The 17,490-nt window shown below is 34.6% G+C and overlaps 1 non-coding gene across 1 annotated transcript; it reads left to right on the forward strand.

The window, feature by feature from the left end:
- Positions 1-914: 914 nt before the first annotated feature.
- Positions 915-1,021, forward strand: LOC114410977. The gene has a single exon (XR_003666366.1). It is a non-coding gene; the product is annotated as a small nucleolar RNA R71 (small nucleolar RNA).
- The last annotated feature ends 16,469 nt before the right edge of the window (positions 1,022-17,490 follow it).

Below are 17,490 nucleotides of genomic sequence, written 5' to 3' on the forward strand. Positions count from 1 at the left end.
CAGGTGTAGAATGAAACTTGACAGGTTCAAGTGCAGGTACTGCTACTGGTGGAGGCACTTGAATTTGGTTGCCAGACCTCAAGGTGATGGCACTCACATTTTTCGGATTCTGCACAGTTTGTGAAGGCAATTTGTCAGAATTTTGGGACTGAACTTGGTTCAACTGAGTAGCCATCTGCCCCATCTGATTTGTCAGACTCTGAATGGAAGCTCTTGTCTCTTGCTGAAATTGCATATTCTGGATGGTCATTTGCCTCACTAACTCATTTGCCTCAGTTGCTTGTTATCTTTGTTGTGACTGCTGCTGCTGTATTGGAGGAGGAACATATGGCTTGCTTGGACCAGCAACATTCTGGAAATGAGGGACAGGCTGTTGTTGTTGTGGAGGACTTGCCCATCTCAGATTTGGATGATTTCTCCAACCTGGATTGTATCTGTTGCTTGAAAGATCATAATTATTCTGCTGTTGTTGGTTTTGCTGCTGAGGGGGTCTATTATAAATGTTTGCAGCATAAGCTTCAGGTTGCTCATTGACTCCAGATTGCTGCAAAGAAGGACAAAAATCTGTATGGTGATCTGCAGAAAAACATAGACCACTGACTCTTGTAGCAGGTGTAGATTTCTGATTCATGGCAAGCTGAGTTACTAGGTTGACCAAGGCATCAAGTTTTCCTTCAAGCTTTTTATTTTCAGTAGATGAAGATGAATTTGTGGCCAATTCATGCACTCCTCTAAGAACAATAGCATCATTTCTTGCACTGAATTGTTGGGAGTTGGAAGCCATTTTCTCAATCAAATTCCTAGCCTTAATAGGGGTCATATCACCAAGAGCTCCACCATTGAAAGCATCAATCATACTCCTCTCCATGTTGCTAAGTCCCTCATAGAAATATTGAAGAAGGAGTTGCTCAGAAATCTGGTGGTGAGGACAGCTTGCACACAATTTCTTGAATCTTTCCCAGTACTCATACAAGCTTTCTCCACTAAGTTTCATAATGCCTAAAATGTTTTTTCTGATGGTAGTGGTCCTAGATGCAGGGAAGAATTTCTCCAAGAACACCTTCTTAAGGTCATCCCAACTGAAAATGGACCTGGGAGCAAGGTAGTATAGCCAATCTTTTGCCACTCCCTCCAGAGAATGAGGAAAAGCCTTTAGAAAGATATGATCTTCTTGGACATCAGGGGGCTTCATTGTGGAACAAACAATATGAAACCCCTTAAGATGCTAATGAGGATCTTCACCTGCAAGACCATGAAACTTGGGCAACAAATGTATTAGTCCAGTCTTGAGAACATATGGAACACCCTTATCAGGATATTGAATGCACAAGCTCTCACAAGTGAAATCAGGTGCAGCCATCTCCCTAAGAGTCCTCTCACGAGGTGGAGGTTGAGCCATGTTCTCAGTATGAAAATTAATAGCCGAATGCTCAAAATCAGAATATTCAGAATCACCCGCAATAGAATACTTAGAATGCTCAAAATGCACAGAATGATCAAGATGCACACTATGCCTAACTAATCTATGGAAGGTTCTATCTATTTCAGGATCAAAGGGTTGTAAATCACCTGGATTGCCCCTAGTCATGCATTATATGCAGCAAATAATGTGTTTCTCAACAAGCACCTAACAAGGGGGTAAAACTACAGCTATACTCAAACGATATCCAAATGACCTAAAATTTTGTGAGGAACACCCTAAAATCATGAAAAGATAGTACAAAATATTTCAAACAAAAATTCAAAGTCTAATTATGAAAACTACCTAAGCAAAGTTTAGAAAAATAGGACAATAATACTTGAAAAAAAAACTTAGTAAAAACTGATTTTTCAAGTTTAAAACGGAAACGGACCACAATTTAGTTCCCTCAGCATGGGAAATTTACTTCTACCCCAAATTCATATATAATAATAATCACTCTGATAACCAGAGCAAAAGTTATGGTCGTTTTAAGTTTTGCTAAACACAAGTTCCCAAAATTTTTGTCTCTCTCAAATTCAGCCACACCAAGTGCTTCTGGTATTTTTCACAAAAAATATGGACAAAAAGAAACTACCACACAAAAAATCAGTCAAAAATAACAACTTTAACTATCAAAACAAAAATCGCCAATTAAATTGCAAAATTAGTCGCTAGTTTAGTCACTAATCACTATTCACAGCATTACACAAAACTGAAACAGGGAAGCGCTAAATAGGGGACGCGACTGAAATGCAAAACAGAACACTACACAAAATAAAACAATACACACTCACAACACTAAACAACAGACCTACACTCAAAACAACTAAACACTATTATGAACCTTTGGACCACTACTCCCTGGCAACGATGTCAAATTTGATCGAGGCCATACCCAAATCAAATAAACATTAAAAATACAGTATCCGGGAAGTGATCATAGGTCGTCTCCCAACGAGAAATGGTCAACCAAACATTCATAATAAATAGTAATAAAACAGTAATGAATTGGGGGGGTTGTTTGTTTTTGTAAATTAAACAACAAGCAAATTTGAATTAGAAAATAACAGAATTAAAACATGTTTCCTCTTGATTCACAAGCAAGTCTCTTATCCTAGGTTACGAGGATTTATCCCTAACCAGTTCAACCACTTAATTCAACCCTAAATTAAATTACTAAGCGAAAATTAACATAAGGCTGTCATTATGTGATTAAGCAACACATACACCAATTAATAATGAATGAAACTGATCATTAAGCATGAACATAAATTAAGCACAAAGACAATTAATCAAGCATTAAGCATGCATGGATTAATAGCAACAAATACATAGTAATTGGTGAAGAGGAAAAACTGATCATAATTCAATAGTAATAACAAAACCTCAAAGAGAACTGTGCTTGATCCTCAAGAGAAAACAACGCTGGAGACTTAGCCTTCCATTAATCAGCAGGAAATGAAATTGTAGATTGAAGCAGAAATGAAATTGCAGAAAACAAATTTTATTCTACGTGAACAGTGTGCATGAACAGTAATAAAAACTGGAATTGCAAAACCCTAGAATTATTCTCCTCTCCAAAAACCTCCCTAAACTAAAACCCTGGTGCTGTTATATAGGTCCTCAGCCCCAAAGCTTACAAATCTGTTTTAAGTCCAAGCCCATAAATAAAATAAAATCTGGACAAGATAAGATAAGATTGGATGAAATAAAATATAGATGAAATAAAATCTGGATAAGATAAGATTTGATAAAATAAAATTGTGTGCTCTCTTCAAGTCCAAGCCCAATTCCGAATTCAAGCCTAATTGCTTATAATTCTCCTAAAATTAAATTAAAAACACAAAATTAGTCAAGTAGGCCCAAATGATAAAACTGCATAATTAATTTGACAATTAAGGCTAATCAGTAATTAAAATGGTGACAAAAAGGGTTAAGAAATAGGAGAAATTAATGACACATCAAGATGCTTTTTGAATGTGTGCTTATGAGGCTTTAATGTAGCTCCATGTAGAGCTTGTAGGCCTTTGATCTTTTTCAAAAATGGGGTTATTTGTTTCTTGAAGATCAATGACAATGGAATGGAGAAGGAGAAAAGGTGATTGGAGATGCCACTTCAAGGAGAAGATGAGTCAAGAACAAGCTCACCACCATAGGAAGCCACGGATAAGAGCTTGAAGGTAGGAGAAGATGAGTGGAGGTAGAGGGAGAGAGTGGAACGAAATTTTGAGAGAGAGAAGAGGGAGAATGAGGTCTGAACTTTGAAGTCTAATTTCTGAAATGATCAAAGTTGCAAAACACACACACAAGACCTTTATTTATAACCTAAGTGTGACACAAAATTGGAGGGAAATTTGAATTTTGATTCAAATTTCACTTGAATTTGAATTTGAATTTGTGGAGCCAAATTTGGAGCCAAAATTTCACTAATTATGATTAGTGAATTTCAGCTATGGTTCAACCCACTAATCCAAGATCAAATCCAAGATTCTCCACTAAGTGTGCTTAGGTGTCATGAGACATGTAAAACATGAAGACCATATACAAAGTGTGACTATATGATGCGACAATAGGGTGTAGCAAGCAAATGCTCACCTCCCTCTTAGGCTGGGCCAAAATTTAATTGGATTGCGCTTCTACCAATTCAATTAAATTTCTCTCCCAACACACACATCAAATAGTACACTTAATGCATGTGAAATTACAAAATTACCCCTGATACAAAAACTAGTCTAGGTGCCCTAAAATACAAGGGCTAAAAAATCATACATTACTATGGTACCCTAAACTTGTGGGGTACCCTCCCTACACTATGGACCCCTAAATACAAGGCCCAAAAAATAATGAAACCCTAATCTAATGTGTACAAAGATAAGTGAGTTCATACTTAGCCCATAGGCCCAAAATCTACCCTAAGGCTCATGAGAACCATAGGGCCTTCTCCTGCATTCCCGACCTAATCTTCCTGGAGTCTCCTAGTCATGGCTCTGGTGATGGGTCCCCTCCTTGGGAGGATTGCATCAGGCTTGAAAGTGAATATTTTTTTCTGAAGTAAGGGGACTACTGAAACAATAGAAGATTTAAAAGTTAAGGCATGTGTTGGATGAAGAAGGAAGTGGGAAGCAACACCATTCTACCCATGCATCTTTTTTTTTACAAGGAAAGGTATTATTATTTTATCTGTTAACCCATGGAACGGAATAAAATAATTGTTGATAGGAAAGAGAGGTGGTGTGGTGTAGATTAGGAGCCTTGCAAGTTGCAAGTGTGCGCATAGGGGTGGGCTATAAGAGCCACAATAGGAATAAGAGAGATTGTAGGATAAAAAAATGATCATGCTATTTTCACTTATTCATTAAGAATTGGTTTTACTTCTACATGCAAGAGTTTACCCCATCACCTAACATAGCTACGCACAACTACACCTTTTAATATAGCTATAATACGCAGACACATATGGGTGCACTCAATAATTTTTCAAGTTACATGGTGGCACCTCATTTACATACTGCACAGTCTCACATTTTCTCTTGGCAATCTAGTTATAATATTGTGTTACATACATTTGTCTAAAAGAGACACCTCTTGTACCACACTTAGATCGATTAAGTAAATTAAATTTTGAGTGCAACAAGTTTTCTTCTTCCTTGTGCGTAGAACAAGTGCTAATCAATTTTTTTTTTCTTTTTAATTGTTTACTCACTATAATGTATTCTTACACTGCCAGTGCATAACTCAATCTCGTTTCCAATAAAATTGTCTATTGAAACTTACACAAAAAGTTCACATATATTCATTAATTATATATTATTTTGTCACAAAATTAAATTTAATTATCTCTTGTAATTATTTTTCAATCACGTTATCTTCAATTATAAAAGTCATGGTGTTACAACTTCTTCCTTCGAACACAACCTCTTCGTTTGTGTGGGACAATGTTAATATCGACTTTCTCATTCATTTGGAAATTTCTTGTTCGAGAACCGCATGGTTGGATCTCCTTCATCAACCATTTGGTGAAGGTTTTGATGTACTTCATTGGGGATTGGAAGCAGCAAATGTTGTTAGAAGTTTGGATGCATTTCGCCATGGTTTAGTAATGGTGGGGTACGAGCACAATTGGACTTTTCAGGGTGGTGGCATGAGTACAAGAATGATGGCGCATGTGGAGTTTGAGTCTAGTGAGTTTGCTAGTGTGCAAATGGAGTGATAGGTTATGGTGACAAGAATGAGGGGTTAGGAAAGGTCGGCTCAAGGATAAGACTACTAATGCTCAAACTTTAGGGCCACCAACAAAAAGTTATTTATTATTAGTTTTTATAAAGCAAAAAGCCCACATATATTGACAAAAAGGTTTACATATAGCTGAAGTGAATCAGTTGGTCACTAGAAGGGAGGGGTTGAATAGTGACACCAAAATTGATCTGCCTTATATATGATCTATACTTTACATTCTTGTCACATCTCAATGTTGTAATTGTCTTTCTTCCTATAGCTCTTGCATCTAACCTCTCTACAATGATAACAAATTCACGATGCTTCAAACCCAGTTCAACAAATTGTCTTAGGTAGCACAAATATGAAATTAATAAAAACTTCACAACTTAACAATATTGAGATAATCATAATCAACAATTTTTTTCAACATTTAACATTGAATTAATTTATCTTTATAATAATGAATGTTTCCTTGTAATTATTACATAGGTGTGGGATTCACATCCACATTTTTTTAGAGAATAATTATTGCTTGCTTCTATTAAATTTGTCCAAATATTTGGCATGTCCGTTTTGTATAAAAATGTACGCTAAGTTAGGTCCATAATGCAAACCTACTAAACTAGTTTTTGTTTTGTTGTTCCTTTATACAAAAGAAAAACTAGTTTTTGTTTTGTTGTTTTTGTGTGTAGCAATGGAACTAATTTCCATAACATATTTCAACATTATGGAACTAGTTTTCATTAGATCTATGAGAAAGAGAAAATATTACTTTATGATAATGTAAGAAAGGAAAGAATGGCAAATTACCTAGATAATGTTGCAAAATATTGATGGATATGAGGTGAACGAGATGAGCAAATGAGATGAAGGAGGTGAAGAGAGGGAAGTGAAAGTGATAAAATGAGGCAAGGAGTCGAAGAAGGTGGTATGAGAAATGAAAAAGGGTGATTGGTAAGAGAGATAAAGTGATGTGTAATCTAGTTAGAAAAATGAAGGGTACTTTTGGTATTTTGAAATGTTCAAAATATGAGGGGTAGGAAAAGTAAAAAAAGGATGAAAATAGAAGCCATTATCTATCTTTTCCTATTGGATAATCAAATGGTCAACACCTAAAAAATGTGTCATGAACTAATTGAAATAAATTTGTCTTAGAGGTGCATGGAAAGACTATGTGCTTACATCTAAAAAACAGTGAGTGTATTTTGATGAGACTTGCTTGACCAATGTGTTTCGTAAGTGATGGTGGGTGTGCGTGAAAATAACTCATAATATAGAATCTCTAGTGGCCTAAATCATAGTCTTTACTCAACAAATATTGTAGGCTTAAATCATACTCCCATCAATATTCACCAATTAGATTGAGGCTCATCACATGTATAAAAATTGGATTGCCAAAATCAATAGTCTCATATCTAAGGATTAAAATTTCAATGTTCACCAAACACTAAAGAACGACAATCATTGTGTTGATTTTTTTTTGCCAAGTTAATTGTTGATGCGTAAAAATAGTGCTCGCACAAGGACAAGTGTACCCTACACAATAGTAACAATGGACTAAAAAGTCTAGTTATCGAACCCTAGAGATCAGTTGTATTCCCAAATAGTCAAGATTATTAAGCTAAACAATTGAAATGATGAAAATAATATTTAAGCATTTTTGTGGTTTTTTTATTTTTGAAAGGAAAACAAATAAACTATTACGAAAGAGAGATTTGAGTGATAGTAAAAGCAACCAGGGATTATGATTCACTAGTATCAATTTTCTCTCAATCCTAGTCCAAATGAAATTCCTCCATAGTTAATTACTGATTCCCAAAGTCAACCAAGGTCTATGTTCAAGGTCGAAGGATGCTCTTTGCCTTAAATCATACTCCAATGATCATGGATATATCAATTTAACTCAAGGGATATAATTAATTATAGGGATGATTAATTAAAGATTAACTAATCTATCGGAGATTACCCAAACAATTTGATTATGCAATTTTGTGTAAAAAATTCTATACCTAGGTCTACCAAACATACACAAATGGTCACCACAGTACATTTGATTAAACATAGAATTGATCAATTCCTAAATGAACAATAAAAATAAGGAAGATAATTAATTAACATAAAACACTAAAAAAAATCGTTAAGAACAATGAAAGGAGTACAGTTGAACAATTACATCATAACCCCTAGACTAGTGGGACTAGCCGCTCATGATAAAAGCAAAAATAAAAAGCCTATAAGAAATTAACATAGACATACCACAAGGGACGAACGATGATCACGATTCGTCCTCATGGTGTTGCCTACACCTTACAACCCTCAAAAGTGTTATCTAATTCAAAAATATGATAAAAGGTGATAAAAAAAGTTATGTTTTGTAGATTCTAAAGACCTTACTTATAAATTTCTAAGATAACAAATTTGTCTAAGGTGCACTATGATCATGGTAAAATCCACCACGGTCGTAGTTGGAAACTTGTGACATTAAGGCTTTGGACTGTGATCAGTTGACTCTGGCCGTAGTGCGATCACCATGATTGTCGTTGGAGTGCTAACCCTATTTGTAGAGGGGTGTTATCATCTCACCATGGTTGTTATGCTCACCACGGTCATGTTGGATCCACTACGATCATGGTCAAGTGATAGAGTCTTCAAATCTTCAGGTAAAAGTGTAAATTTTCACACTTTTCAGTTTATTGAGTGACTATACTTTTGCAAGACAAAACTAGCATCCAAACATGAGTTCTACTAAGAAAATGCATACAGATGGAACAAAAACTCACACAAAATATCACTCCAAAAATGGTTTATCAACCTCCTCACACTTGAGCATCTTTTGTCCTCAAGCAATTAGTTTAATTCTCTAATCAAAACAAATTCTCCCAAGTTAGAATTTTTGTATCAGGAATCCCCATTTATTCAAAAAGTAAAAATTCACACAATGGGGCATAAAAAATTTACTCAGGAATCCATTAAGATTATAATTAACACGGTCTTAAAGAGTTTCAAGTTCACTATGTTCACCATCTCTCAGTGTTATACAGATAAACGATTACACTCAAGATCACAATTCAATGAACAAGTTCACAACTCTATCAATCAATCAACTCAACTTAGATAAATCCCAAAAATTCCAAATAAGTGAGGCATATTAGGTTGTAATGGGGTCAAACATGTAATGTAAGGTAGATACTGAAAGAAATAGGCTAATAAAGGACTTCATTCAATCATATGAAAACACTCAGAAATCAGGGGAACTTTTACCTGTTTTTGAACATTTCTTTTTCATTTAAACTTTTCATCCATTTTTCCTTCTTTCTTTTTATTTGCTTTTGGGGAACAATAATTATATGTTTTTTTCTCATTTTTGTTTTTGTTTTCTTTTTTTCATAACTCATTTTTGTCATTAATTTCACTTGAGAGAAGGACTTAAGATTTATTCACTGGAACAACCTCCAATGTATATTAGTTATCCTTTTTTCCTCACATCAATAATTCACACAGTATAGTTCAAAGACCAAAAAGAAATAATCATTTAGGCTCAAAATGGTTAACTAGGGGAAAATTTTATCAAAACAATTCATAAGTCTCAAGAAAGCCTATCAGTGTCTCATTTTTTCAGAAAATTCATAATTCATTCGAGGAAATGCATATCAAAACAAAGAATAGAACAGTACTAATGAAATGATCAATTCATCCACACTAAAAGAATTAAGGCTCAACACTCACATTTCTAAGGATAACTTTAAGAATAGTTCACAATAATGCATGCTAATGTTCCTTCCTGAAGAAAATTCAAACTACCCCTATACACACACAATAATTTTTTTATATCAAGGGAATAACTGAAAACACAAAATTCTAAACCTCATAGATTTTCACACTACTATAACCAAAACAATGCAAGAAATCACATATATAACTAAGAGCTCAAAGTTAAGGGAGTAATGACTCATCCCCACACTTACTACATGTAGCGTCCTCAATGCATCAAAATAGAATAAGAACAAAATAAATGGACTAAACTAGTTTATTGAAATAACAACTGAATGGAAATGTTTAAATTGAAAATCTAACTGGTCGGGGTCATAGTAAAGTCACAACAACTGTACTTGGCACCTACATTAACTGCATGTGCCATGATCATATGACCATGGCCGTACTCGATGCCTGACGTTGAATGTCTGGGCATTTGACTACGACCATTGTACTAACAAACAATTTGACTTAATAATTTAAAAGAAAACATGTGATAAAGTTTAATAAATCGATACAAGTCATCGGTTGCCTCCCGAATAACACTTGTTTAACGTCATGAGTGTGACATGTGATGGTTAAGTCGCCCAAAGGTTGGAGAGGTGCACAATGTTTTGCACCTGTTGGAATCCTTCATAATACGCCTTGACTCTAAGTGCATTCATCTTGAAAGTGAGCTTAGGTGATTGTCAACTTCATAAAGAGTGATGTTAGTAGGTTCTAAGTTTGTTATGCCCAATTTCTTAAAGACAAAATAGGGCATCATTAAGTTTATACTTGGCCCCAAATGACACAAACATTTATCAATGTAAGACTCTCCTATCAAACAAGGAATTGTAAATTTATTGTGGTTTTTCATCTTAGGGGGAAGTTTCCTAAGGACCAAACAGAACACATTAAGACCCATAGTGCCGAAATTGCCAATTTTCCTTTGTTTGATAAAATTTCTTTCAAATGATTGGTATAAGATGGCGTATGTGAAATAGCCTCAATGAAAAGGAGGTTGATGTGCATTTTTCTCATAACCTTAAGAAATTTTCTAAATTACACATCCAACTGGTCATTCTTTACTCTATGAGGGAAAGGTAAACTTACTTGGGGAGATGTTAGTATCTCCTTCTTTTTATCCCTTCCTTCTTTGGCTTTGGGTTCCCATCAGTGGGAACCTTAACCTTTTTATGTGCTTCGTCCTTTATAGTAAGGATGTCATTTGTAACTTTTGGAGAAGAGTCTTCTTTCTTCTCAAAGTCATTTTGAACTCTCTTGCTTCTAGTCATCACAACTTTTGCATCCTTCATTTTAGGATTTGGTTCAAGTTGTGAAGAGAGGTTGTCTACCTATCTTTGTGACAAGAGGGATTGTATGTTGGCCAATCGAGACTCCACATGCTTCATTCTCTAATCATTTTGGGCCATATATTGAAGCATGGTTTCTTTAAGAGTGGGTTGTTTCTCTTCTTGTCTCAACCTCTGATTTTGCATGGGTTAAGACCTATGCATTCCTTGATTCTTCTTGAAGCCTTATCCTTGATTGAAATTGTTGGGGTACTGATTATAAGAATTGTTCCTTCCCATAACAAAGTTGATCTCATCCATGGTTGCATCTAGCTCATCATCAATAGTATTTTTCTTGAAGCCCCTGAACAATTTCACATTTATCACAGGTTGGGAATGAAGGTGTAGTGATGAGGAGTTGAGCTTGAGCTCTCATGAGTGTCTCAATTTCAGTGTCAAAGCTTGCATCTAATTTTCCAATTCAGTTTGGGAATCATCTTCCTCCACTTGGTTGAAGCCTCTCTTCATAATCCTTTGTTCCCCTAAGTTGTTATAGGGGTTAGAGCACATATCTTCAATGATCTTGATGGCATTAGCAAGGGGTTTTAACATGAGGTTATCCCCACAAGCAGCATCCAAACTTGTCCTATTGTGTGAGGACACTCCACCATAGAAAATGTGAACTAGCCTTTGTTGGGAGAAGCCATGATGTGGACAGCTTTTAATCATCTCTTGCAATCTTTCCCAAGCTTAAGGTAGTCTCTCTTGCTCCCTCTGTGCAAAATTCCCAATGTCCTTGATGTACTAATCTGTCTTCATGGGAGATAAGTACCTCCTTAAGAAGACACTTGTGCACTAATTGCATGTAATGATGTCATTCTCAGGGAATGAACACAACCAATCTCATGCCTTCCCATTGAGAGAGACGGGAAAGGCATAAAGTCTGATGTATTTTGTCCGTACATGATTCTATTTCACTGTGTTGGTTAACTTGATGAACTTCCTCAAGTGCAACATATGGTCTACATGGGAAGCACCACTAAACAGGTTGTTCTCCAACATTTGTAGGAACCAATGCTTGAAGTCAAAAGTGACTCCTTTTGACAACTCGACTAGTAGGATGGTATTGGTTTCCCCCAAGGTAGGGGTGAGGTAGTCCATAAGGGTTTAAGCTGGATTAACTACCATTGCTCTCTCTTTCTCTTTGTCCCTTTCTCTCTTTCTTTCACAGATTTCTACACGAAGCTTTTGGATTAGCTTGTCAATATCAAGCTCGTACTGTAGTGGTGGATTTTGGGACATGGTTTACATGCACTAAACAATAGAGGAAAAGATCAAATGCAACGAGAGATAAAGAATAAAATAAAAAATAATAGAAAATTAAAGAAATAATGAAAAAAAATTATACTAACAAAACTATTTGGTTTAATAAAATTAAACTACTCGAGAATTTCCACAAAAAGTCCCCGGCAACGGCGCCAAAAACTTGATGTGTAAAAATATTGCTCGTAGAAGGGAAGTGTACCCTACACAATAGTAATAATGGACTAGAAGTTCAATTATCAAATCCTAGAGACCACTTGTATTCCCAAATAGTCATAAACAATTGAAATAATGAAAATAAGATTTAAGTATTTTTGTTATTTTTGGTTTTTAAAAGGAAAACAAATAAAATATTGCAAAAGAGAGATTTGGGGGATAGTAAAGTGACCAGGGGTTATGATTCACTAGTATCAATTTTCCCCTAATCCCAATCCTAATGAAATTTATCGCTTAGTTAATTACCGATTTCCAAAGTCAACTAAAGACTATGATTAAGGTCGAAGGATGTTTTTTTGCCTTAAATCAATACTCCAATGATCATGGATATGTCAATTTAATTTAAAGGATATAATCAGTTCCAAGGATGATCAATTAAAGATTAACTAGTCTATCGGAGATTACCTAAATCGTTTGATCACACAATTTGGTGTAAAACGTTATCTACCTTGGTCTTCCAAACATACACAGATGAACACCATAATACATTCAATTAAACATGGGATTGATCAATTCTTAAATGAACAATAAAAATAAGAAAGAGAATTAATTAACATAAAACACTGAGAAAATTCATTAAGAACAGAGAAAGTTGTACAATTGAACAGTTACATCATAACCCTCGGACTAGGGGGACGAATTGCTCATGATCAAAGCAAAACCAGAAAGCCTATAAGAAATTAGTATAGACATACCATAAGGGAGGAGTGATGATCACGATCCATCCTCATGGTGTTGCCCATGCCTTACAACTCTCAAAACCCTCAAAAGTTCTCTCTAATTCAAAAATATGATAAAAGGTGATAAAAAGGTATGTTTTACATATTCTAAAGCCTTTATTTATGGCTTCCTAAGATAACATATTGGTCTGAGGCGCACTATGGTCGTGGTAAAATCCACCACGGTTGTAGTTAGAAACTTATGATGTTAAGGCTCTGGGTGTGGTCAATTGACTATGGTCGTCGTTGGAGTGTTGATAGTGTTTGCAGAAGGACATTGTCATCTCACCAAGGTTGTTATGTTCACCATGGCTGTGTTTGATCCACTACGACCGTGGCCAAGTGACAAAGTCTTCAAATCTTCAGGTAAAAGTGCAAATTTCCACTATTTTATCTTAATTGAGCGGCTATACTTTTGCAAGACAAAACTAGCATCCTAACGTGTGTTTTGTCAATAAAATGCATGCAAATGGCACAAAAATTCACTCCAAAGTGGTTTATCAATTTCTAAAACAAGTGTTGGGTTTTGCATTTTGATGTGCCCTTGAACTAGATGACAATGATCCTTAGGAATACACTGCATTTGTATTTACTTGTATTTTTCGGTTTTCATTAATGCTTGATTTTACATTTTTCCACTCTTGTAACAAAAAAAGGTTTGGTTTGGATTGATTTGAATTAATTTTTGAAATCCAATCTAATCTAATACAATTTTTTATTTTTTTACTCAATTATTTAGTTTTCAATTTTGTAGGTTTTTTTTAAAAAAATTGGATTGACTTGTTAACACTCTTAATTAATGTGTGATCAATGTAATTAACTTAGGAAGCATTCGTTAGTGGAAGCAACGTGGCTTGCGAGACAACTTTCAATGTTGTTGCGTACGAATGGGTGCTTGTAAGGCATGGTTGCTTACTGAAGCATCGTGGCTTAACCTTATTCAATTTAAAAAAATGCTTGTTATTAGTATTCTATTATTTCTGAAGTTGGATGATAAAAGATGGACAATGGCTCTCTTTTTTGGATGGTTGGATATGAGTAACGACTCTTTGTTACAAATGGTTAACGAAATATCCAACAAAATAATCCTAATAGTTCAAATTCTCAATATCCAACATCCTAATAATTTCATCATTCTCCACCCAAGTTGAAGAAGGAGTAAAAGAAGAAGAAGCATCTAAAACACACCACAAATGAATATGAATGTCTTGACAGTAATGTGGTATATAACGTGTAACACCCTGACAAAAAATTAAAACTCAGGCTAACAGAGAAAACTTTGTGTTGTGTGATATGTGCATATTTGTATTTAATTGTGGTGATTATATGCTTATAATTATTTATTTTCATGCTTATATATATGTGATTAGTTGAGTGAAACTTGGCAGAGAAATAAAAACTTTTTGAGCAAGATTTCCACCTGTTCAAGAATTACACTGCACACTGAGTCATAGTGTAATTTGTCTGTGTGAAGTTTACTTTGAGTACACTGTTGGATCAAGTGGCCTTAGAATAATTAAGAAGGGGGGGTTGAATTAATTATTAATGTACCTTGACTATTTAAAAATCTATCCTTCTTAATGTTACTAGATTTAATTAGGTTTTTACTACCAAGTTAAGAAAGTAAAGAACAGTAATTGAAACTTAACCAAAAGTAAAAGCGATAATTAAAAGTGCACAACGAAAATTAAAAGTGTAGGGAAGAAGAAGACAAACACAAGAATTTTATACTGGTTCGGCAACAACCTGTGTCTACATCCAGTCCCCAAGCAACCTGCGGTCCTTGAGATTTCTTTCAACCTTGTAAAAACCTTTACAAGCAAAGATCCACAAGGGATGTACCCTCCCTTGTTCTCTTTGAACAACCAAGTGGATGTACCCTCCACTTGAACTGATCCACAAGAGATGTACTCTCTCTTGTTCTCAGTTACAATAACCTAAGTAGATGTACCCTCTACTTGTACCACAAAGGATGTACCCTCCAATGTGTTAAGACAAAGTTCTCATGCGGTTAGTCCTTTGAAACTTTTTAAAGGGGAAACAAAAGATATCTTAGGCGATTAGTCCTTTGAAATCTTTTGTTTAAGGGAAAGGGAAGAATCAAAAGAATTCTCAGACTGTGTCGTTTTGAATTCTTTGAAAAGGGAGAAGGAAGACATAAAAGAATTCAGGCGGTTAGTCCTTCGTTCTTTTGGAAAAGGGAGAAGAGAGACACAAAAAGAATTCAGACGATTAGTCCTTGGCGAATTCTTTTTGGCAAAGGGAGAAGAGAATGAAAAATATGAATATCACACTTTTGTTTTATGTGAAAGAACAAAGTTTGGAAACCAGAAAACTCATAAAGTTTTTGGCAAAGGAAGAAGAAGAAAAAGTTCAAAGAGATTCAAAGGTTGTAAAAGAATATCTAAAAAAATTATATCAAGTGTATAAAATGCAAGTCAAGGTCTTACTTTTATAGACTCTTCATGTCTAGTCAAGAAAACCATTGGAAGAGTTATAACCTTGAGAAAAACCTGAAAACCATTGGAAGAGTTACATCTCTTGATTTTTATTCAAAACTTGTCACTGGTAATCGATTACCAAAACCATGTAATCGATTACACAAAACATTTTATGAAAAGATATGACTCTTCACAATTGAATTTGAATTTCAACGTTTAGATACACTGGTAATCGATTACCAATATATTGTAATCGATTACACCATTTAAAAAAACAATTAGAACGTTACAAATTCAGTTAAAAGCTTTTGAAATCAAACTTTGCCACTGGTAATCGATTACAGCAGAGAGTAAAAACTCTGGTAACTTAGACAGTTTTGAGAAAAACTCTTTTGAAAAACAAAACTATGCTATGTTTGTTTTTTGAAAAATCTTTTCAATACTTCCCTTGTGAAGTCTTCTTGATTTCTTCTCTTGAATCTTGAAATCAAACTTCTCTGGATTCTTGAATCTTCTTGATTTCTTCTCATGAAACTTGAAATTTATATCTTGATCTTGAACTTGTTGACTGAATCTTGAAATCATTCTTTGGGCTTTTTGTCATCATCAAAACTACTTGAATCAACTTGATGCATCATCATGAAGCTTGCTTCTACATACACATATTCCTAGGGAGGTTAGCACAATAATCTAGGAAGTTAAAGCATTAATATAGACGTTTAAGATAGGATTTACCAGTTTTGGCGAAAACAATGTTTACCAATTTTGCTTATGCCTACCTTATCCATTTCTGGCTAAAAATTCAAAAGTAAAACTACCTACTTATGACAAGTATTGGCACGTCCAACATGGCTTACACTATGGTCATTCAAGCTTTTCAATTGAACACATCTATAGCCTTGCATCATTTTCCATCATTTTCTCTCCAAAAACCAAAACTTGGACCTTCATTCTCTCCATTTTGCACGAGACACTCAAGGAGGGAGAGACCACCATTTTCATATTCTTCCAAAATCCATCTTAGTGTTTTGAGGCTTCTTCTCTCAAAGCCTTGGTAAGAAGCCCTTAAACCTCTTTTTTCTTCTTATTTCTTTCTTATTTGCGTGCAAAGTTCTTACTTGAGGTTCCAAAATTTGTTTTTCATCCATTGAAGCTTGAGACTTCAATATCTGAGCATTTTTCCTTGACCATTTCGTGGAAGCTTCATTCAAGGTAAGTGGAGTCTTTTCACTTCTCAAACCCTAACCTTATTGTCTTTGGAAGCTAGGCTTTAATACATGTTATTTTGATGTTTAAAATTTTGTATCTGCTTCCATGACTGGAATTGGATAATATGTTGGTAGAAGTTCAAAGGTTAAAAATAAGTTCTTTGGGTGTTAAAACATAGTATTAGACATAAATTTCACTTAAAGTGGAGTTTTCTAGCAAAAGTTATGAATAAAAGAAGTTTAAGGCTTTTTTGTAGAATGAAAACCTGTCATGAAATTGGACTAAGTGTTACAGCAATATGAATTGTTTTTCTTAGTTTTGACCTCAAAATGAGTTTGTTAGGTTTGAAAATGTAGGATAGCATTAAGATTTATGAAAAATCGATTCCCGAAGCACCTAAAACACTGAAAATGAGTTACGAGCGAAACTTTATAAAACTGAGTGTCAGAGTAATTTTAGATAGTAGACAACTTAACATTGGAATTTGTGCCTCTGAATAAGTTACCTTAGAATTATTTATTTTCTGGATATGTTGATTTATTTTCTATTATATTGTTGACATAAACTGCAAGATCTAATGACTGATGCATGCTTTGGAATTGTGATGATTCTCTACTGATAAAATTATTGAAATGCATGCACATCTATTTATTATTATTGTTGTTGAATGGTAAGACTGGCAGAGTGTAAATTCTGACAATTATATTTATGGCATCCGAATTTACATCCTATTATATATATATATATATATATATATATATATATATATATATATATATATATATATATATTTGTATTTTGCTATTTTTATCTGAACACGTTGTGGTTTGGGTCTGGGCGTGTCTGACCCTTGACAATTAGTTTGCTATGTTTGT

The sequence above is a fragment of the Glycine soja genome, chromosome 4 (assembly GCF_004193775.1).
Source record: "Glycine soja cultivar W05 chromosome 4, ASM419377v2, whole genome shotgun sequence".
NCBI lineage: Eukaryota > Viridiplantae > Streptophyta > Magnoliopsida > Fabales > Fabaceae > Glycine > Glycine soja.